General features: G+C 33.7%; 1 pseudogene; it reads right to left on the bottom strand.

Annotated features, from left to right (window-relative positions):
- Positions 1-4,899: 4,899 nt before the first annotated feature.
- Positions 4,900-8,458, bottom strand: LOC107021991 (annotated as a pseudogene).
- Positions 8,459-11,729: the final 3,271 nt, after the last annotated feature.

The raw sequence follows: 11,729 nt of genomic DNA, 5'->3' as shown, positions 1-11,729 counted from the left end.
CCCACCTAAATTATATTTTATCTATTTTCTACCCACCTAAGTGTTGACCTCAACACATAAACCAAATAAGTCAAGTTGTGTGACTCCACGCGCTGGGACCCAAACCTAGAAACTGCTGTTTCTTCTTTTTCTCCCTTTTCTTGCTTCCCCCCCCCCCCACCCCATTTCTCCCTAAACTGAAAGAATAACAAACGAAGTAAGAAAATTCCAAAAACTCTCTTTTCATCTCCTACTCCACTTTTGGTCATCATCAAACGATTCTGCATCATCAAAAGTAAGAGCATTTACATCAGACGATTCTGCATTATCAAGTGATATCACCAAAATCTTCTTCCCGGATTTAATTTCAACCAAAAAATTTGCAAATTCAGCAAAATTCCATGTTTGCATCTCACTACAACGTTGAGCATTGGGTATGATTCATCCATACAAAGCGTATTCAAGTTTTCATTTGCCATTTTGATGAATGTCGAGAAAATTCAAACTTCTAATCAGAAACCTAAATAAGAAATTAGATCATATTACAAACCCTAAGTTCAAGATTTGAAGTACAAATGAACATTAACAACTAAAACCTACTTGATTTTGAGAGGAATTCATGAATTTTTTACTAAAGAAATAAAGATTAATGGTGGGGGAAGAAGAAGTAATGGGTATTTAAAAGTGGGGAAGATGACTATAGGAGAAAGGGAAATTTTTCGTCAATTTTTGCTTCAAACGTGCCTATAGGCGGTGACAACACCTCCCATGACAGGTCAGCACTTAGATGGGTAGAAAATAGATAAAAATATAGTTTAGGTGGGTAATGAGACACTCGTGAAGTTGGAGTGTGTAGTTGGGATTTCGGGTATAGGTTGGGGGACTTTTGATCATTTTCTCTAAGAGAATTGATAAAACTCCTTATGAATTGTGAAAAGGTTATAGACCTAATTAAAAATATTTAAAACTTTGGGAGTGTCTTGCTAAAGTTCTTTTGCCTAAAAATAAAAAGTGAAAAATCGGTACTAAAATTGTTGATTGTATGCTTATTGGATATGCTGAACATCGTGCTGCATATAGTTTTCTTGTGTTGAAAAATGATATGCTTGATTGCAATACTATTATTGAGACAAAGAATGTTTAATTTTTTGAACATATTTTTCCATTATGTGATGAAATTTCTCTGCACCCGTTGAAAGAAATAATGGGAATACCACTAATATTGAGGAACTGTGAAGGAGCAAAAGGTCAAGAAATAAATGTTTTTCTTATGAAAATTTTCAAAATTTTGTTTTTGATAATGAACCATTAAATTATTTTGAAGGAATATGTTCTTCTGATGCTAAATTTTGGGAAAAGACAATAAAAATTGAAATCGATTCAAGTATGAAAAATAAAACATGGATTTTAAGTGACTTACCTCTTGATGCAAAATCTATGGGTTGTAAATGGATTTTCTAAAAGAACTTAATCCTGATGAATCTATAGATAAATATAAAGGTAGGAGCAAAAGGATTTTTTCAAAAATAAAATATTGATTATTTTGATATATTTGCATTGGTGATTAGAATTTCCTCTATTTGGATTTTAATTGTCTTAGAATTAATTCACAAGTTTTTTGATCACCAAATGGATGTAAAAGCAGTTTTTTTTAAATTGTGACTTAGAAGAAGATATTTATATGGTTCAACCTGGGGGAGGGGGTTACATTATTCCTGGACAAGAAAATAAAATTTGTAAGTTAATTATAAATATCTTTATGGTCTTAAACAAGTTCCTAAATAGTGGCATGAAAAATTAGGTCAAATCTTATTGAAAGATATTTTTTTCAGTTGAAGTGGATATATGTGTTTATACCAAAATTGTAGACGATGATTATGTGATAATATGTTTATATTGATGACATGCCTATATTTAGTACAAGTTTAAATAATGTGAATAGTATCAAATTATTTTTGTCTACTAATTTTAATATAAAAGATTTGGATAAAGTAAATATGATTTTTAAAAGTAAGGTAATAAGGAGTAAAGATGGTATAATGTTGTCACAAGAACATTATGCGGAAAGACTTCTTTAAAAGTTTGAAGGTTTTGATATGACACCTATAGACACTCCTTATGATGCTAACTCTAAATTTAAAAAGAATTATAGTGACCCAGTTGCTTAGTCTAAATAGGCTTAAATTATTGAAAGGGTATTGAATTTGATGAATTTTACTAGGTCTGATATTACATATGTTATGTGTAGATTGAGTAGATATATTCATAATTCCAATAATGAGAATTGCTGTGAATTGAATAGACTGATGAAATATTTGAGAGGAACAATAATTATGGTATCATGTATTGAGGATTTTCTTCTACTTTAAATGGATATTGTGATGCAACCTAGATCTCTGATTTAGATGACACAAAATTCACTAGTGGATATTTATTCATCTTAGATGGTGGTGCAATATTTGGGAAATCAGCTAAACATGCTAGATCATTATGGAGTCAGAGTTTGTAGCTCTGGAGCTGGATGATTCTAAGGCTAAATGACTAAGAAATTTCTTAGCGGATATCTCTCTAATAAAGGATCGTGAATTGTTGATCGCAGATGAATGATGAATTGTTGATCTCCTCTATGAAGGGTGAATTGTTGAACCCTTTGATTAAGGATGAATTGTTGATTCCTTTAATAAATATTGAATTACCAGATGATGCCTTTGATAAAGATCAATTGTCTCATGTGTATATACATTGGGATTGTGAAGTTGCAATTGTTATTGCAAACAATAAATCTTATAGTTGTAAGTGCAAACACATGAAATTGAGGCATGATATAGTTAAGCAGCTAATTAAAGATGGAAAATTGTAATTGATTATATGAAGTCGGAATTGAATTCGGTCGATTCATTGATAAAATCCATGGAAAGAAAATTAATTCTTCAGACCTCAATAGAAATGGGTTCAAGGACAATTGATAGTAAATAGATAACCTATGTGATTGAAGATCCTATGAAGTAGGTTCATATGGGTAATAACAAATCGAAATTGACTCTGCGCACTAAGTGAGAGTATTTGAACTGCTACTGAAAATGAGTGATGAGTTACTAACTCTTAATGAATTCATAGTCCTTAATTAAGGAAACTATATTTAAAGCAGTGTACACTTGATAAATTCACCTACATGAGAAGTGGAGTGTGGCTGCTCCTATGAGACTTTGGCGTAGTCTCTAGAGCTATCATGAATATCAAACACGTGCATGACCTATTTGGCGCAAAAACTGCGTTGAACAACAAAATTACTGTGGTCAAAATGTGATTGGTAAAGTCTCTCATTTATAATTAGAATTATTTGGTTCATAAAGATATTATATTTCACAAGTAATTTTTTAAATTAAATCTTATTTATCTAAGGTTGCTTCATAGTTCAAAAGACGCCAAATCTATTGCATTTTGTCCTGAAAATCCAACAAGTTATGTTTTTTACTATAAATTCTTTTGAAATATGTGGAGGGTTGTAAATAAAATATTTAACATATTTTATTTATTTTAAAAAATTATATGTTAAAGGTTAATATTTTAAGTTGCATTGGAGAAGTCTTATTTACTAAAAAAGACAATTGTAAGAAAGTAGTGGCATTCTGTATGCAAGTGTTTGGACAAGTGGCAAGGCCACTTGTAATGGTGCCATTCCCCCTTTCCCTATAAATAGACTTGCTTCTCCATTAGAAATAAATGGCTGAGAACTACATTGTGCATTTGTCCTTCACTCTATCGTTTTCACCATTTCTCTTATCGTTATTTTAGTTAATAATCTTGGCTTTGTTATTTTATTTAATTCTGGAAAAATATTTCGAACTGTTGATATAGTTTCTTAGGATCATGCCTAGCATGAATCAAGTATTTATCTATTTTCTGCACTAATATTTATATATCTTCCTAGTAATATTCATCTTATTTTCAAGACGACTATTTTGCTAAATAATACAATTATTTATTATTAATTATTATTATTATTATTCGGAAATTCAATTATTTCCCAACCAAAACTAAATGCAATAAGTGATATAAATTTAAAATGAAAATGAAATATGAAATCAACAAACATTTAATTAATGAGCAACAAGTGATTAGGTATTATCTAGACCTACAAAGTTAAACAACTGACACATAGTTTTTTATAAATGATATTCTTGTTTTATGTTCCACTTTAATGATCGTGTTGCTCTATCATGACCAAACACTATTACTTCTTTTATGATTTAATTAAAAAGATGTACAATGTTAACTAACAATATGTATGTCATAAAGTGTGTAGAACTCTTATTTATTTTGTGATGCAATAATCCAAGTAACTAAATTAAAAAATGATTGTAACACCAATTTAATTTTAGATAGAAAATATTGAATGTTTTACGGTCAAATAAAAGGTTAGTTTGTCTTAAAAGGTATAGAAAATTCCTTGATAAGGAGCACTTCACTCTAAATGGGGTTCTATGCGGTGGAAACCATATTATTCTGACTCTATTGTAGTTATCGTGCGACCCAAACAGGAAACCAGAAAATATACTTAATATTATTTTATAGGGAAATTAAAAAAGAATTTTCAAAGTATAAGATACAGAGCTAATTAAAATGAGACTTCTGCTGCACACACTTACTTTAATGAAGATATTAGCAATGAACTTAAATTGGTAATATTTTGCTTTTTACCAACTAGAATTAACATTATTTCCATAAAATAAGTAAAATAATAATAGCTAATCATGACATTGTTAGATATTAAGTAGTTACTATCCATTCAAATTATGAGAAGTTAATTTTTTATATCATCAAAATGATAATATATGATGCGAAGCATATATATAAATAGACATGAAGTAATTTTTTTGCAGTTACAAAAACAAGAAAACCTTGTGGGTGATGAAACTTCTAATCTGAATTATCTGCATTCTTCACATGAATCTGCATCAAAGTACCTAAAATCAGAAGGAAATGAATAAGTAAAAGATAAAAATGTTACAGTAAAAAGTTCTTTCTTGTCTAAAAACGTGGTATCGATGTCGCGATTCACAAGGGTAGTTGGAAGAATCAAAGTTGTGGCAAAAAGTTTAAAGGGAAGTGGTACAATTCCAAGAAGAAGTGACATATGTCCAAAGATTGTCATGTCCCACTTAGAAGGTCAACAAGAACCAGAAAGAAAAATTCGAAGTATAGCAATGCTGTCATAGCAGAAGAAGTAAATGAAAAAGAACCAGAGACTTTCGAGGAAGCATATCAGAATCTGAAGTGGATCAAAGCTATGGAGGAGGAAATTTCTACGTGCTAGAACGAAATCAAACTTGGAAGCTTTTGACAAAGCGAAAGAATGTCAAACCTATTCCTACTAAATTGGTCTACAAGATAAATCATCACACTGATGGATGAATTGAAGGGTACAAGTCTTGTAGATCGAGGGCTCTCTCATAAATATGCATATGGACTGGACTACAATGGAATGTTTAGTCCAGTGGCAAGAGTCCTACTTGCACTTGCAGTTGTTAGTTCAATTTTTCCGTGTTGCTTAGTTAATTAGTTAGTCAGTAACTTGTTGGTCAATATAATGCCATCAGTATTCTTGGTTCCCAATGGAAGTTAATGCTATTCTTATGCTTATGTTAATTTGTGTTAGTAACCAAGTATGATGACTGTATAAAAGCCCATCATTTACCTTGAATTTATGTTACTACCAACTTAATTCATTAGCATATGAAAAGCTTAACAGATTGTTGCGTCTCGGGTATTCAACAAATACATCATTTAGAATTTTCAGAAAAATGCTTACTGATGGTATGGTAGTGTACCTGTAATGATAAATTGCTTCAAAAGTACCTCTAAAAAATGTCCTTCGCAACCCAAAATAAATGCTCCAACTGACTGATAAGAAAGAGACAAAGAATTTAAGCCATCTTTAAAGACAGGCAGTAAACAAAATACACTAAACAAGTCTGGTTGCTTCATGTACCAGCAAACCAGAAGAAAACACATACTAACATAACTACTTGGTTTTGGAGGTTGGTTAAAAGAATCAGCGCATGTAGTAGGCGGTACCACACATGGTGCATGAGAGAGCTTTTTAAAAGAATGACATAGGCCTTCATGCTCAACCATGGATTCTAGTATGTTATCCTCTGACACAGAACATGAAGGATCCATCTTGGCTTCATGATTCCTAGACAAAAGAACATCTAAATAGTAATTTTTTTCTCGTGTGTTGTTCAATATTGTTAACCTCCCATTTTGATGTTACTGGACAGTAAACATGCACAAATTTAGTCTTCCCATTCATGTAAGCTCGAATGATGGCTTGATGATCTCCTGAGGGATTCCAGAGAACGTCAAGCAAAACCACTCTTGAGGCCCCTATCAGACTTATTCCTTCAGAACAGGCTTTTATGGATGCAAGAAGAACTTTCACATCACTCTTAGGATCATTAAGAAAATTTATAGATGTTTATCGCTGCTTTACATCAATTTTCCCATCCATATAGAGAATCTCCCAACCTAAAGTCCATCCAAAGATAGAATTGAGTTGCTCCTTGATCAGGTTTAGAGGATCAAGTAAGTGGCTAAATATTATAACTCTCTCCTTCTGCTCACCGCAAAGTTTGACAATGTAGTCGTTTAAATACTTTTGTTATGGGGAGATTTATTCCCTCATTAGTTTTAATATTTTCTTTCATATTAGTTTTGATATAATAATATTTTGATCTTTAGTATTATTTTTTGTCGTCTAATTTATGAACAATATGGTTTGTAATTTGTAAGCTTCCGCATGACGCCTTAATCACCTCCTTTATATCCCCAACAATAAGCTCAACAATAAATTTCATTTTTACTCCAGTATCTCGATCCAACTGACAGGCTCTTTCTTTTATCTTACTTTCTAAGTCAGATAAATCTTTCCTCTTGGCCACTGATGAAGGATGAACAAAGATAAGAGACACCTCTAAGCAACTCCTTCTGCAAATCAGTGGGTCTCTTATACCCAGAAGGTTTATCTTCTTTACATTTTCAATACACTTATGTACAAGTGGTGAAATAATATCCATATTCTCTTCCAATGATCGGGCATTCTTGTCAATGGAAATGCTAAGAGAATCCCATTTCTGCTCCAAATCTGCAGCAAACATTGGACTAACTACACAGAGAGCGTTGTATAACTCCTTGATGTTATTCTGGAAAGGAGTTCCAGACAAAATTATGTGCTTATCTATTTCAACATTTTTCAAAGCTTTCCATACAAGGCTTTTCTCATTCCGAACAGTGTGCCCTTCTTCAAGGACTAGAAAACAAGGATATTTAAGAAGGATTTTTTTAATCGATTTTCCGTAACTGTCTCCATCATCATAAGAATCCTGACCAAGTCATAACTGATCCCCAAAAACTCTTACCTTTAACCCATGATCCCAGCTTCACCATTCGTATAAGGTGTGAATTTCTATTTACCGCATTGGATAAACATCGAAAGACACTCACAGTAGCTTCATCTTCCTGTATAGAGAAATCTTTGTTGTTAAAGCTGTGGAAGGGAATGTCCACCTTTCATTTCTGGAACTCAGCTTCCCAGTTAAGTTGCAAACTGGAAGGAGTTATGATTAAAGGTCGAGACTTTGGAAACAACTTCAAATATGACTGAAGAAATACTATGGTGAGATGGGTTTTCCCGGTGCCAGGTGAATGTGAGATTATGCATCCTCCTTTGCTATTAGATAGGGGCTGTCTTAGCCTCTCGAGATTGATATCTCCAGCAACCTTTTTCCACATAAACTCAAATCCACCACGTTGATGAGGATACATCATTCATTTAGCACTTTGGGAAACTAAATCCCACAATTCCTTCTTCATTAATCAGAGAATCTTTGATTGTAGAAGAATCAGAAAATCGGAAGCCACCAACACCTAAGAGTGATGGATACTGTCCTAAATGTTTTCTTTCATACCTCCCTCGAGTTTTCTAGGCCTGCAGATGACAGAAGTTTAAGAATTTTTACATTCAAGCAAAAATTAATTGAAGAGCCAGAGTTTGTGAAATCAAATATAAGGATAGCATGTTGAAGGAAGAAACACAGACTGGATGATATTAAAGTAGTAAAATCACTAGCAAGTTACTGGGAGCATATCCAGTTATAAACTCAAGTAACTATAAAACTACTATGTACACTTGACATGTGAAAGTGCAGTATACATAGTAAAATTTCAGCATACAATGTGATTCCCAAAGATAGTTCAGGAAAGAAAGCTTCTCATGATGAATGTTCACAGAGGGCACTACCAGCGTTTGTCTATGGTATCAACACAAATGTGAATGAATAGCGCAAAGATGCAGGCAACATGGAGCAAGTTCAAATCTAATTAAGTCATTGATAAGTGTTAACGCTCCCAGATGTTTTAATGATCTCCTCACATGTTCAAGGACTCGGTCCTCTACAAAGTATTTGTTTAGAGCCATTATGGTGTACAACTGTAAAAAGAAGTTTGCATTAAGAAGTTGGTGAAATTGCAGAGTACTACTCCAATCAGAAGCGAGGATGTTGTTTGTACACTATATAAATATACATTCAAAAGAAAACAACAACATTACTTATTCATTGAAACAGAGAAATTTCAAGCTACAAAACAACAGGGACCTGATAGAGCTCTATACTAGTTGTTACTTTCTTTCTTGTAATCGTGCTTAAATTGTAGGAATCGTTGTGCTTGTGATAGAAACGTTTCATGTTTGTGTGAATCATTGTAAGAATTAGGTTAAGGGTAACTTAGTGTCTTACTTTGAAGTCTACATTAATAATTTGAGATTAGTATAGTGGGCAGTGTTGTATTTGCTCTGCCTCATCTATGTAATATGAGGTGTTGCTTAATGTGGAGATTAGTAGGTTAATATCAATATGTAAACTACTTTTACTTTTGATTTGACAAGATTAGTGAAAGCAGTTTGAAAGTTCTGGTAGACAGATTGTGGTTTTACTCCCTTGAGCAAGGAGGTTTGCATGTAAAGTTGTATGTGTAATCTTTACTTCCAACATTTATTTTACTATTCGTTATTGTAATTGTGTTGAGGACCTTGTCATATCAAAACTGGTGAATGTATACATTCCAACAAGTTGTATCAGAGCTTGACTTTTCAATTTTATTAATACCTAGAAAAGAAAATATCCATAAGGAATGATTGCTCCACCGAACATGGAGGAAGGTCAGTGTTCTACCAGGACACTTCGTCTTAATGGTCAATACTATGGATGGTGAAATAATGGAATGCACGACTACATCAACGTTGACGATACGGAGCCGTGGGATATTATCCTTGATGGACCGTATATTCCTACAAAGGAGGTGAAGGATTAAGAGCTCACCACTACAGTTGTCAAAACCATAAAAGAGTACAATGAAGTAGATAGGAAGAAGATAGAAAAGAACTACAAAGAAAAGAAGATTCTGGTGTATGGAATCGGGCAGACGAATACACAAAATCGCTACTTGTGAGACTGCCAAGGAGATATGGGACTGCCTTCAACAACCCATGAAGGAACACAACGAGTAAAAGAGGTTAAGGTCGATATGCTTGTGACTCAATACGAGAACTTCTACATGAAGGATTGTGAAACTACTTTTGAGATGAACTCAAGATTCACCTCCATAACCAACGAATTTAAATGCTTGAGTGGGCTTATTCCTATAAGAAAACAAGTTAGGAAGATTCTCAATGTGCTTCAAAAGTCTTGGGAAAGCAAAGTGGATTCCATAATAGAAGTCAAAGATCTAATGACTCTTCCCATGGAAGAACTGATCGGAAATCTCCACACCTATGAGGTGAACAAGAAACATGGTACGACCATGAATGAAGGGAAAAAGGAGAAATCATTTGCCTTGAAGACATTTCTAAATGATGTGACTAAGGAGGAGGAGGAGATGGCCTATGTCACTAGAAGATTTCAAAAAATCATAAAGAAGCACGAGGTTTCCAAAAGAAAGCTTCAACCAACAGAACTGCTACTGAAAATGATCTTTGCCATAAATGTGGCAAGCCTTGTCATTTAATAAGGGACTAACCTAGATAGAAGCAAGAAACTCAGGACATTAGGCCTCGTAAGAGGAACCTGGTCCCAGACCATGCTTGGAGGAAAAAGCCCATGCTGATCAACTGGTGAGAAAAGCCTTGGCCGTATGGGGAAATGACTTAAGTAAATCAGAAAACGATATACAAAGTCGTAAAGATGTTTCAATGATGGTGATTAAAGATGATGAAAATATCTTCAACTCCATCTTCTCATTAATGAAAAAGTCTAATGATGAAGAGGATCTAGATGAGGTAACTCTTTTTTATCTCAAAAATAATCTAGATAATTTTCCCATTAAAAATTTGAGGAAACTTGATGCATTGCTTATTGATTCTGTTGATGAACTAACCACTGAAAACTTAATGACGAATGAAAAATTAAGTTTACGTGAGGATGAAAATATAGCTCTTGTCTCTCAAGTTTGCTAAATGAGTGTTAGGATAGGTATCCTTGAGACTAGAAACATGACACCTGTGTAGGATCATTGTACCTTTGAGGTTGGAAAGCAAAAGCTTAGTATTTTTTAGGAAAAGTTAGAACAAAACCTTAAAATCTCAGAGTCTAAACTAGTTGCATCTCTTAAAACAAATTCTTAACTAAGGAAGCATTTGAGCATGGTCAAAGAAGATTAAGCCACTCTCTAAAGTGGACTAACTCCTCCAAGATAGTCTCTAACTTGACTCGTCAGAGCTTGGACTGAATCCTCCAAGACAGTCTCTAACTTGACTAGTCAGAGCTTCAATGGAAAGAAGGGGTTAGGATGCAGACGGATAGAACCTCCTTATAATTCCCATAGCAAATATGTGTCCATCTCTAACAATCTTTTATGTATTAACTGTGGTCATAATGGTCATGTGAAACAAAAGTGTGAGACTCAGAAAAGTAAAAGATAGGCATATGAAATTTGTTAGATCTGAAAAGAATGTTAAAAGAGGACCAAGGTACCAGGTCCTCGATACCATTTTAGTAAGAACACTTTACTCCCTGGACATTAAAGTTTCTTATTAAGCCTTTTAATAGTTATTGAGAAATCCGTCTAAAGTGGGTACCTAAATATAATTAGTGATTCTTGTGCAGAAGAGAAGAATGAGTCAGTTCTAGTACATAGATAGTGGATGCTCAAGGCACATGACTGGAGATACTTTAAACTTCCTCTCTTAGAACACCAGGGTGGTGGTGTATAATTTGGTGGTGGAAAGAAGGGTTCTATTCTTTGTATTGGCAGGATAGGGATATCTGTTGTTAATTCTATAAACAATGTACGTTATGTGGTTGGTTTGAAATTCAATCTCTTGAGTGTATCTCAATTCTATGACAAGGGAAATAAAGTCAATTCATGGTTGAATAAATGTCTAGTTACAAATGTGCAACCAAAAGAGTTATTATGTCTGGCACAAGAGTCAAGAATATTTATGTTGTGGATCTTGACTCTATTGAAGGAGACAATCTTTCTTGTCCGAGTGCTCAAATTGATGTTGTAACTATATGGTAACGGTGATTGGGTCATGTAAGCACTTCTTTGCTGCACAAACTTGTTGCAGGGGATCTGGTCCGTGGCTTGCCAAAGCTGGAGTTTTCAAATGATAGGATAAGTTTGTAATGAGCCGAGAGCAGCCCCTATTTGTAACCTGGTGTACTCGATCTCTCAGAGATCTTATACAAGCC

The sequence above is a fragment of the Solanum pennellii genome, chromosome 6, assembly GCF_001406875.1.
Source record: "Solanum pennellii chromosome 6, SPENNV200".
NCBI lineage: Eukaryota > Viridiplantae > Streptophyta > Magnoliopsida > Solanales > Solanaceae > Solanum > Solanum pennellii.
This window is presented reverse-complemented; position numbering and strand designations above follow the sequence as displayed.